The sequence below is a fragment of the Molothrus aeneus genome, chromosome 8, assembly GCF_037042795.1.
Source record: "Molothrus aeneus isolate 106 chromosome 8, BPBGC_Maene_1.0, whole genome shotgun sequence".
NCBI classification, from domain to species: domain Eukaryota; kingdom Metazoa; phylum Chordata; class Aves; order Passeriformes; family Icteridae; genus Molothrus; species Molothrus aeneus.
The window spans coordinates 3,045,563-3,057,931 of record NC_089653.1 but is presented as its reverse complement, the minus strand read 5'-3'; the positions used below and the strand labels follow the sequence as shown (position 1 = coordinate 3,057,931).

The 12,369-nt window shown below is 45.4% G+C and overlaps 1 protein-coding gene across 3 annotated transcripts in view; it reads right to left on the bottom strand.

Moving 5' to 3' along the window:
- MICU1 (mitochondrial calcium uptake 1) overlaps window positions 1–12,054 on the bottom strand; it is a 94,009-nt gene extending 81,955 nt beyond the window's left edge. For 2 of the 3 annotated variants that reach the window (XM_066554447.1, XM_066554445.1), the window contains exons 1-2: window positions 12,004–12,054; window positions 10,415–10,493 (exon numbers count right to left, since the gene is read on the bottom strand). The gene's annotated coding sequence lies outside the window, so the exon portion shown is untranslated. The remainder of the gene's footprint in view (window positions 1–10,414; window positions 10,494–12,003) is intronic. The other variant, XM_066554446.1, reaches the window with a different exon arrangement.
- Between the last annotated feature and the right edge of the window lie 315 nt (window positions 12,055–12,369).

Below are 12,369 nucleotides of genomic sequence, written 5' to 3'. Positions count from 1 at the left end.
TCACTCACGGGTGTTTGTTAGCTGTCCTGAAAGAGGCACATAATCTGCCTAATAAATAGATGAAATACTTGTGAGTGTTAGCTATTGGCACACACCTGGCTGTCACATCCAGCTGCTTATCAGTTATTCCAATTCCTCAGCCTTTCCCCAAAACCCTCATCAAGAGGGAATCTCACCTTCCCACAGAGGCTGTGTGTGAAAAATGCATATTTTATGATTGGCTTTTCACAAATATTCAAATGAATATTATATGTGTTATGTTAGAAATTTATGTTGTATTAATTTTCTTAAGTAGTGTGTTAAATATAGTTTTAGGTTATAACATAATGTTAAAATAGAAACTATGCTATGTAAGACACTTTTTTTAAAGAAAGGACTTGCAGTGAGGTAGCAGCCACAGGACACCTGAATCTCTCAGAGAAAGAGAATTTATTGCTCCATTATCGAGTTCTTCCTGCCTCACTCAGGCCTGAAGACTCAGTCAGGATTCAGAGGAAGAAGCTGACACTGCCCAGACAGAATCCTGTGTTTGAATGGAATTTATGCATCATGGATGAGGTGTATGAATATGCAACAGGCTGTTGCTTTTAAGGGTTAATCCTCTGTTAACGTGGGGCCTTTTTCAGGCTTGTGCTGCCCAGAAATAGGTACCTGGACTGTCCATAACTCTTTGTTTCTATTGTCTCATATTGTCCTAATCCATATTGTCCAAATTATTATTACTCCAATTATATTACTATTTTTATAACCATTTCATGATCATGAAACTTTTAAAATTTTAAAGCCAAGTGATTGGTGTTTTTCATGCTGTGAACTCCACATCCCTGCAAACGTTCAAGGCCAGGCTGGATGAGTCTTGGAGCAGCCTGGTTTAGTGAAAGTGTCCCTGCCCTGCAAAGGGTTGGAACTGGATGATCTTAAAGGTCCCTACCAACCTCAACCATTCCATAATTCCATGAAATATTTTCAGCCCATCCCATCTCTCAATTTCCAAGGCATGGGAGATGGCAGCAGACCTGATAAGCAACCACAGCAGGTAAGAGACATTTGGCCAGAAGCAGAGTCACAGCTGGATTTTAAAAGGCAAATTTAGTCAAATAACAAGCAAACCTATCAAACAAAACCAACCCAGGCATTTCAATTTTCCTAAGAAAATCCTACTGTTCTTAAATCCCTTTTTTTTTAGCTAGCCTGGAGCAAAACATTTATATGCAACTGTAAATACAGGGCCAGTTTCAAAGTGTCAAAACTCATAAAATACAATCCATATCCCATTACATCTCCAACAGAACAGAGACAAATGGGAAAGCAGAGCTACAAATCTAAACATAATTACAACAGAGAAAAAGGAACCACAGAAACACCACCTCATCACACACCAGCTGCAGGAGGCAAAGCAATTTTGGTGGCTCACAGGATTGAAGGCACAGGGTAAATGCTGCCTTTGAAAAGAAAATTTGCTGCATGTTCTTGTGTAATAAAGGCTTCATTTCTGAGGCAAATGCAATTTTTTCATTCAGAAGGTCAGCCTTAAAATTGGGAACAGAATGGTAAAGGAATTCCCAAAAAAAACAGAGCAGAGGAGCAGCAGCCTAATATTTCCTTTTATTGCCCATTCTTGCCATTCTACTCACATATTCCCAGGCAGTGAATAACCACAGAATACAAAAATAAAGCCACAAGTGGTGTTTTCTATTTGCTTCAGCAACCCAGGATGCCACCACAGCATTCTGCTAAACCATTCCCTTCCAAAACTGAGGATGCTGGGAGCTGTGTGTGCAAACAGTTCTCAGGTGTGTGGTGTGTGAGGCCATTCCCCCTGCAGAGCAGGACAGATCAGTGCCACTTGCTGCAGGTCAGGCTTCCACAGTGGAGGGATGCAGAATTTGGGATGGGAACAGAGGAAGAGGCAGTGAAGACCCATCAAATATTCAGCAGTTAATTCTGAGGGCTGGAGCTCAGTATCTTTAAGGCAAGAGGTGGTGGAAAAGGCCCTGAAGACCTCATGGCACAGTAAAGAAAGCAATGAAAACTCATTAATAAATCTTTTAACAGTGGTTTGTTTTTTGTTTTTGTTTTTTTTTTTCCTAGGAGATTAAAACTTTTGTCTTGAGACAAGGGAGGTGGGATGGAGCACAAGAGATGGCAAAGCCACAGGCTGCCTGTCCATCCCCACCCTGGTTTATGGGCAAACACCACAAATTTCAGTGCTCACAGTGAATCCATCCAAACAGCATCCATCTGATATTCATCTGTGCTCCTATTAAAATTGGCATCAAGGCTTTGCTTATTCCTTTTCAAATAAACAGGTTTAAAATTCAAATGTTAATAGAATGCAGGCAGCTAACAGCACTGATCCTCCAATCCTCTCCAGCTCTGAACAACAATGAGATGCTTATGAAAAACAACTCTGATTTCAAATTTAAAATTATTTCCACTCTACACAAAGCTGATGTTCCCATTTGGTCTCCAGGGATGAATTTCTGTTCCATATGCAGAGGAAAATCTGCATGTGCTCCTTTCCTCAAGGAGCTATCCCTGCCCTTTCTAGGGTTCCCAATCCTAATTGCAGCTTTATATTCCTAACATGTACTGGGGAAGGGAAATATTGCCAGTATCATTTAATCAACCAAAATGAAAATTAAGCCCCACAGCGTTTACTTGGGAGCTTGAAGAGATTTTTTACAACACTTCTGATTGTTGGCTTTAGTATTGCATAAATGTTTACTCTGCCTGAGCCTTAAGAAATACTAAATTATCTGCCTAGTCCAAGCAAGCTCCATCCTTGATTCTGCTGGGATGTTTACCCAGAGTGTTCACTTGGTAGCACTGCCTGAGAGAGCTAAAAGCAGCCAATTCTCACAATCACCCCAAAATAAAGAGCATCCTTATCTCAGAGCAATTAAAAAATCCCTCTGGAAGTGGAATTTTCCATCTGCAATTTCTACAATCTCTCACAATTTTCTTTTTTTAAATCAGAAGTGCCATGATATTTGGTATATTTGGTTAAAAACTCCAGGCACTGAAGTCAACATCACTTGAGAAAGCTGATGCTCACTTTTTGAAAGATTAAAAATAAGCATCTTGTCCTGTGCAGCAGCAAAAAATTCAACACCACAGCTTGCAGTATGGCAAGGAATAAAACTGAGATCAAGCATAAAACTCCCATCAACTGATGTGATTAAAGCTTACAATAAGAAACAATCCCAATTCCTGAATGATTTACTATAATAAAAGATTATTTTTTTATAGGATACAACAAAGCAGCCCAGAGGGAAAGGAAAAAAACCCAACAAACACATTTTATGTTTGCTTATTTTCATTATTTTGGAGTTATCATGATGCTCTAGCACTACAGCTACAAGGAAATCTGTAAACTGTATTTATGTTTCCAAGAGATAAGCCAAGCTTACCTTAAATTCTTGCTCAGAACAGCTCTGTAGTTACTTTCAGAGGTTGAATCAATACCCTTGGGCAAATGAAACAGTTGGGGCTTTTTTTCCAGAACAGAATGACCCATCTACTTTTATTTATGCCACAATTCATAGGTGGTTTTGTTTAAGCAGAAGAGTCAACAGAGAGACTCAACCCCATTGGGAAAACACCACATCCAACCCAAACCAGGGTTCATTCAAACTGAGACCATCCAGGTCAGGTGAAAAGAAGGAATGCAACATTATTTCAACAGTTACATCAGTTCTGGCTAGATGTGGGTATTTGGTTTCCCCAAACAATGACCCTCTGGCTGCCAATCTGCTCTCCAAGGAGATTGAGGCAAGCTGTCCACCCCTGGCCTTTCCAAGCCCTAGATTTTTCCAGATAATGCAGATAAGAATTGGAAGATGCCAACTCTTGCACCCTTTTTCAAATACCAAAAGGAGAGAACAAAAAGACTTGCTCATGTTTTTCCAGCTCCCTAATTAGCTGATGATTCCAAGACTGAAAGCACTAAGCAGCTCAGCCTGGGGAAAAGGGACTTCCCACACTTGGGTACCCCCCAGCACTGAACTTTCTGTAGATCTTTTGGGGATCCAGAGCAGATAAAACACTTGAAGCAGGATTGTGATGTCAAAGCTGGCCTCACAAAGCATGTGAGAGGGAGAACAGTAATTCAATAAGCCAGTGGGTGTTTAATTTTTCATTAGAGAAGGGGTCACAGGCACTTATTTGAACAATTTTACTAGGACGTGGTAAGCCCATGAATTAGTGCAGAATGTCAATTGTAAATTTAAATATAATGCTATGCAGGGAGATCTTCTGAAAAAAAAAATTGTATTTAGGAGGCACTATTTAGGAGTAAAAACTCCTGCAGAGACTGGCTGAGATGGAGGCACTAAGAACTCAAAGAGCTTCCTGGAGCTGTGTGTTTGTTAAAAAGCCAAGTTTGACGTTGCCAGAGCACATCAAGACATCCTGACCCACCAGATGCTCTAGGAAAATTCCTCACCTGTTCTCATCTCAGCCCCTGACTGTCAATTATCCCTCAGCCCTGCTCACTGAAGCCAGAGGCAACAGCAGCAGAGTGAGGGTAACAGCTCCCAGCTCTCCTGTCTCCATCTTCTTGAGAGGATTGGAAAAATTAAAATGGGGGAAAACGCACAACAAATCAAATGGAAAGGAAAAGTCAACAGGCAAGGGAAAGGGCGAAGCAATCAAGAGAGAAGTTTCACCATTAACACTGAGATTCATAAAGCAGCAGGAAAGAAAACCTCACAGCTTCAACCTGCCTCCACCAAAATCAGTTATGACTTTTCCTTCCCAGAGCAGCTGGGGCTGCCCCTGGATCCCTGGCAGTGCCCAAGCCCAGGCTGGATGGGGCTGGGAGCAGCATGGGAGAGGGGAAGGTGCCCCTGCCCATGGCAGGGATGGCACTGGATGGGCTTTAAGGTCCTTTCCAATAGGAACCATTCTGTTATTCCATGAAATTTGTGTAAGAATAACTCCTGAAGGGGTGCCAGGAGGTGCATTCCAGCTAATGAAACACCTGGATCCCCTCCTTCCCCCATTTCCAAGACAGACCCAACAGCTCCTGCTCTTTTCCCCTCCAAATTTTCAGCTTACCGAGCACAATTTTGAGAGAAAGGATTTCACACCTTACTGAAGTTATTAGCCTACCAAGACACATAAATCAGTTTTAGGAAAATGAAATCTAGCAGCAAAAGTAATTTGTCCTCAGGTAGGAGACTGGGGCAATATTTGATCACATTAATTTTGCTGGAGAGGAACCACATTTGTTTCAGAGCACGATTCAAATTGATGTAAAGTCTACCAAGTATCAATCAATACAGAAACCTCAGCCACAGCCCAGCCATTTCTTTTTAACTGTCACTGCAGGAAAGTTTCACCTCTTCCTAAAATCCTCAGCCCTGGAAATGACCAATCCCCAAGTCCACAGCTCTGTACCTACACCCAGCCATGGCTCAGGGATGATCAGTGACATCCTCCCCTCATGAGCTGCTTTATTCTGCCAAATAATTGTACTGATTTTTCAGGGCTAAGGAGAGAAGATGATGCATTGCAAACACATAAGCTTTTAGATTTAGCTTTAATAAAGCATTTTTAGAAATTGCAGCTGGATTACTTATAAGGATGTGGGACAGTAGCTGGCTTGGGCTTCCCTTGAAAGGGAGACAGGAATGTTTACATCTGGGGAAAAGACTTTGGTGCCACTAAACTGGCAGAAGAAACTCTGCAAACTCAACAGCAACCCCAAAATTCACCTGTGAGCTGAGTGGCCAGAGGATCTGAGAGTGGATGGAAGCACAGCTCTGGAGACACAAATGAATAATGAGTGTATCCAAACAGAGGCACCTGGGCCCACCTGTTGCAGCAGCACTGAAAATAGCACCTCCAGCAAGGCTACACCATTTCCTTGCTACTTCAGACTGTCAGACTCCAGCAATGCACTGCAGGTTTCTAGGAGGCAGCTAGAAACTTGCACAGAAACAAATGCCAAACGCTGCTTTTTCCTGCTTCAAGCTTCCCTTCCCTTCCTCCACTCAAAATGCAGCACATTCCTTGAGCTTTTCTACCTAGAAAACATAACAGTAAACCCCAGCCATGAAAAGTTCCCTAAAAACACCTCCAGAGATGTCAGAGGGAATTTGGAAGAGCTGTAAAAATAAAAACCAACCAAAAATCTTCTCACCCCTTACTGAGGATAACAATCCTGCTTCATGAGCTACTTCTACCCTACTCAGAAGTGTGAAATTTTCTTTTTCCAGTGCTATTCTCAAATAATCAGGCTGCCTTTGCAAACCAGCCCCTGCAGCAGGTGCACCAGAGCACAGGTATTTCCACACTGGCTTGAGAAGCAAAGGATCATCAAAGAACTTTTGGCAGAAGGGTAGAAAACATTACATGGCTGCCTTTTCCTACAAAAAGTTACAGCCAGCAGGAATGCACCTGCTTAATGGCCTGACTCATATAACTTGCCTTGCACAATCTGTGGCCACAGGGCATGATTTCCTGAGAATTCCTAACTTTTCCACAGAATGGAGAGACTCCCCTTGAAGCTCCATCCAACAGTCATCCACCTGCATGTACCTCACAAGAAACAAAAAGTATCTCAGTAGTTACATTTAAGAAATGTTTATGACCCGTTGGGCTCTAGGAAAAGCAATGTTAACTCCTAATGGGTAAAAATGAAAAATTAATTCTGGAAGAGAAAAATTTAGAACAAAGTAAAAGCCTCCCTAGGCTGACAAGGTGGCAGTTTGGCAGGTTTGAGTTACCTGCAGATACAATTCCAGCTCCAGAAAGAGACAAAGGTTTTTGAAAGTGTGACAGACAGTGGATTGTCTCAGAATTTGATATGGTGAAGGCTGAACTCCTCTGTGACAAGAAGGAAAAAGATTTGTGAACTCCCCAAGAACCTGAATATCACAATGTGGTAATTTCTCCTTGGCTGAAATTGCCTTTTAAACAGAAACATCATCTACAGCCAGATCTTCAAGAAAATGTTTCTTTCTGGCCAAAGAGTAATGCTTTGGTGGCTTTCTTTTCTATACAAAGAAATTTTAAATTGAAAACCTACTGAAAAAAACAAAAAAAAAAAATTCACAGCACTTGTGTTTCATTTACCAGATGGAGATCCTTTGGGAAATCAGGAGAAGAGTACAGCATTGCTTTCCCCCCAAAAAGGAAAAGCAGGTCTCAATCACTCAGCTGCTTTTCCAGCAACACATTGTTGGATTAGCTTGAGCTTCAGAGAGAAGAGAACATGGATAAGCCAGGCTTGTGCCTTGTGCTCTTGGAACACAGCCTGAGGGCTCAGTTTCAGCAGGAAAAAGCCAGCAGCAAACACTTGGCTGCATCCAAGGTGGGCAGGCAGGCAGCATACCTTAGGTACCTGTCTGTATCACAACTGAGATTTTGTGACAAAAACCCCACTGCTCTTGTAGCTCCTGAAGCTAAAATGCCAGAGGTGAGAAGTTTGCAGCAAACACATGAAAACACAGAGATTCAGGTGGTGGTACAGAACACAGCTGGTCCATACAGACACTGGGGCTGGTGTGTGCAGCACAGACAGGCCATGCATTCTGCAGCCACACAGATTCCCTGGGCTCCTGTTTCAAGCACAGGGCAGCTGCAACTCTTCTTGTCTCAAACCATGACCTTCCTTCTTGTTGTCTACATGAGGATCTTAGATTGCATGTCACAGAGCTAAAGAGAAACTGTGGTGTTGTGAGGTCTTCAGGATGAGGTGAGAGATGACAATTTGATTTTATGTTCTCAGAATGTTGATTTATTATTTTATGATATTATGTTAAAAGAAATGATATACTAAACTATACTAAAGAAAGAGAAAGGTTACATCAGAAGGCTAAACAAGAATGATAATGAAAGCTCATGACTGACTCCTCAGAGTGGGACACAGCTGATGGTGATTGGTCATTAATTAAAAACAATTCACAAGGAACCAATCAAAGATGCAGCTGTTGGTAAATGATTTCTAGACCACATTCCCAAACAATCAGATAATTATGGTTTCCATTCTTTTCTGAGGCCTCTCAGCTTCCCAGGAGAAGAAATCCTGGCAAAGGGATTTTTCAGAAAATATCATGGTGACAAGAAACAACTTGGAATTTTAGCTTGAAAGAACTTGGAGACCCAGAAAAAATCCCCAGCCCAAACCTTGTGCTAGCCTCAGAACAAATTCCCAGTTACAACCACCAGTGCTTTGGTTCTTCCAACCTTATCCTGCCCCACAGCCAAGGAGCTCCTCACATGGTGGGACTCCAATGAAAAGCTGCTCTCAAGAGAGGTGAAATGCAGAATTTACAGAAGCAAAGTCCATAGCAAATGTCTCTGGGGATAAACAAGTCACTGTACTCACAGACAGGGCAGCAGACAAACAGAACCCAGAATTTACTACCCAAGGACTTTCCAGGTAAGTGCAGAAGCCACAGTAAAATAATCCATGATCTAACAGTCTGGTTTTCCTCTTTTAAAGTATCTTAAATCTAAAACTAAGAGGTGAGGCTGCCACAGGCTTTGGATGGTGTGTGCTTAGGGAGACAAAGTGCCTCAGGCTCTACTCACTTTCTGCTAGGAGTCTGTGTATTTTCTGCTTGAAGTGTCAAATGCATCACCCTAAAGATAAATATGCATCCTCAGCCTTGCAGTAGCAAAAAAAGAGAGGGAAAATGATTTTGGACAAGGACATGGAGCAAAAGGACAAGGGAAAATGGGTTCCCAGAGCCAGAGGGCAGGGTTAGATGGGATATTGGGAAGGAATTGTTCCCTGTGAGGGTGGGCAGGCCCTGGCACAGGGTGTCCAGAGCAGCTGTGGCTGCCCCTGGATCCCTGGCAGTGCCCAAGGCCAGGCTGGACAGGGCTTGGAGCCACCTGGGATGGTGGGAGGTGTCCCTGCCATGGCAAGGGTGGCACTGGATGATTGTTAATAGCCTTTCCATGATTCTGTGTTTAAGAGGGAACCATACCATTTGCACCATGCTTTTCTTAGAACAATTCAGTTTAAAAAAGAAAGGCAATATTCATCTCAAATATTGAGATTGAATACCCAAAGATTCCTGCTAAATTATCCCAAACATCATCCCATCTGAAATCACATCTAGACCAAGACACTCTGGCACCCCTTTAACATCCCAACAGGAAATCAGCGAAATCAACAGGAAAACAGCACCTGGAATTAATATAATTAAGGTTATTTTTATTGTTGTTATCATCCTCAGCCCCCCTGCACTGAGCTGAGCTAAAATATTGAGCCCCAATATGACAACTGAGAACTTGGGAAGAACAAACCAAGTATTTCCATATGCCAGGTCACTTCAGGAAGTGTTACTGCAGCAACTGCAACATCATGAAACAATGTGTTTTTATAACAACTATATGATTGCTACAGAACTTCTTTTGCTCAAGAAAATAAAAATGGTTACTGCCACAGTCCAGACCTAAACATGCTGATGGCTCCCTCAACTAGCACCTTAAAAAAAAGACAAAACATTAAACCATTTCTGAGATGCTGCATCAAATGACCAGCAAGTCTTGCAGCCTGCCTGAGGACAATGGGATCATCTCTCCTCAAACTCTGCCAGGAGCTTACCCAGGAACCTGCAGGGAGAAGCGACACAGCCACCAGTGACACACAGCAGGCAGACAGTACTGATGGGATCAAGGCCCATCATTCCTTTTCCTCCAGGGCATGGCATTTCAGTTTCCTTGCTTCAGGAAGCATTGGGGAATACCACAAAGCTTGCTGCAGGGAATGGGTCATTGGGAGAACAAGCCACAAATAAATAAAGAGGGGTTACATGAGCTTAAGATTCACTGTAAACACCTTCCACCATCCCAGGCTGCTCCAAGCTCCATCCAGTCTGGCCTTGGGCACTGCCAAGGATCCAGGGGCAGCCCCAGCTGCTCTGGGCACTCTGTGCCAGGGCCTGCCCACCCTGCCAGGGAAGGATTTCTTCCCAATATCCCATCTAGCCATTAAATGCTCTGTTGCTCCAGATGGACAAGCACATAGTTTAAGTATCTTTTATTAGCTTTGGTCGTATTTTTGTTTGGGCTTTTTCTATAATTTCCCATGTTTAAATACATTTTTAGTGATCACTTGCAGGTTTTTCTTTTGATGTTGAGAGTTTTTTTACATTTTATGAAAGTGCTGGAACAGCTGAGGTTGGCTTGACAGAAAGCTCCAGGCAGACAAACTTCTTCTAGGGCTCAGTGTGCCCAAGCACTTGCACCAGGAAAGTCACAGCACAACTTTGCACACTGCAAAAAAAGGCAACTGATTCTCCTACAGCTTTGAGAAAAGCCCTAAGAGAAGACTCCAGGACAAGAATAATTCTACACCAGGTACATTAATCAGCCAAATGATGAATTCAGCAGTTAAAGCACCTGAGAGCAGGGAGTTGCACAGCCCAGCACTCAGCAACACCATCCTCACCTGTAGTGTATTTGCTCCCAGTTTGCAGGTCAAGAAGTCACAGGGAACACAGGGAAGTATTTCTCAGCTGGGGCCTGTTCTAAAAATGAGAAAGAAACATAATAAAGATCATAACTTTGTGCTGGCTGCACCCAATTTCCCTCCTGGCAGTCATGCCCTGCAGGGCTCACATGTATCGACCTCAGGAAATGCATCTCAGACTGAGCCAAAAAAAGCCAGGAGGAGGAAAATGGTCAACAGCTGAATAAAGGAATTAAAGATAAGCCAGGCCTTTAATTCAAGCCCCAGCTGGCAGTGAGGATTCTAAAAGAGAAACTTCCAAAAATCCTGCCTGGTTTGACCTGCCCACCCCTCTAGACCCCACTAAACACAGCCAGGTTTACCATCTTTCCCAAGCAGCTCATTAAACTACAGGCAAGCACAGGATACATAAATCACGTTGTGATAAACATCAGGCATTTCTGTGCTCCGAGCAGTACATTAACTCAAATTCACCCTAAAGGTTTTCCCACACAAGCTGCACATCAAACACAGCTGGGGCCATTCAGCGCAGTTAAAGCTTTAAGGAACCTCTATCAAGAGAAAGTGGTTAGACGTGAGCTCTAACACAGGGTGATAATTCACACAGCCCGGGCAGCGGCCGCCGGCGATCCCACAACAGCAAGAAAAGTAACCCAAGTCTGGCTGCTCTCACTACAACCGGCAAGAAAACCGACCCAAGCCTGGCTGCTCGCACGGTGGGAGCTCCCCAGAACTCCCTGCAGGGCCCCTGGTACCGAACCCCGGCGGGACCCTCCTTCCTCCGAGTGCCGCCATGGAGCCCCAGCCCCGCGGGGCCACTTCCCGGGGGGAAGGCACGGGGTCACTGCGGGACACGGGATGGAGCAGCCACAAGAATGCGGCATCCCGAGCCCCGTGTGGCCCGGAAAAACTGATTGTGCCGGGCAGCAGCCCTGTCTCAGCCCCAAGCCCCGGGACCCAGCACCCCTCACTGCCAGGGCCTTGGGGTCCCCCAGCTCCAGGGGGCAGGACCCTCCTATTCCCGGGGCCTCGGGGTCCCTCAGCTCCGGCAGGCAGGACCCTCCTATTCCCAGGGTCTTGGGGTCCCCCAACTCCGGGGGGCAGGACCCTCCTATTCCCGGGGCCTCGGGGTCCCTCAGCTCCGGGGGGCAGGACCCTCCTATTCCCAGGGTCTTGGGGTCCCCCAGCTCCGGGGGGCAGGACCCTCCCATTCCCGGGGCCTGCGACTCCCCTTAGCCCCGGGAACCCCAGCTCAACCTCCGGGACTGCCCTCAGACCTCTGGCCTAAGCAGATCCCATATTCCGACTCTCCCTAGCCCCGAGACTCGGGAAACCCAGCTCAGGCCTCAGGACTCCCCTCAGCCCTCTGGCCTAAGCACACCCCACATTCCGGGGCCTTGAACTTCCCCGGGCCTTGGGAACCCCCCTCTCCCCGCCCAGTTCCGGGCTCTGGCATGCACTCAGCCCGGGCCCCCATCACTGCCAAGGCCGGGAGCACCGCAGCCCCGGCACCGTGAACCCCCCGGCCCTGAGCCGTGCCCTCCCTAGCCCCTCAAGACCCCGCTCACCTCAACCCCGCCGCCGCTGCCGCCGCCCCGCCCGCCGCGCGCGCTCTTCCGGGGGCGGGGAAAGGGGCGTGACCTGTCTATGGTGGGCGTGGCCTGGGCGCCTGCTGGGCGCCCTGAGGGGCGCGAGGGTCGCGAGGGTCGCTGCGGGTTTTGGGGGATCCGTGCGGGTGTAGGGGTTCAAAAAGCTCTTTGTGTAGGTCAGGAGAGGCTTTTGTACAGCGTGTGGTGAGTGCTCCTATGGGTCCTGTCTGTAGGGGCTGTGGGGATTGGGTATAGGGCCTTGAAGAGTGAGTATGGGGCCTCAGGGGCTTAGATGTACTTGAGGGCCTGTATATAGGGTCTCAGGGCTCAATATATATATATATT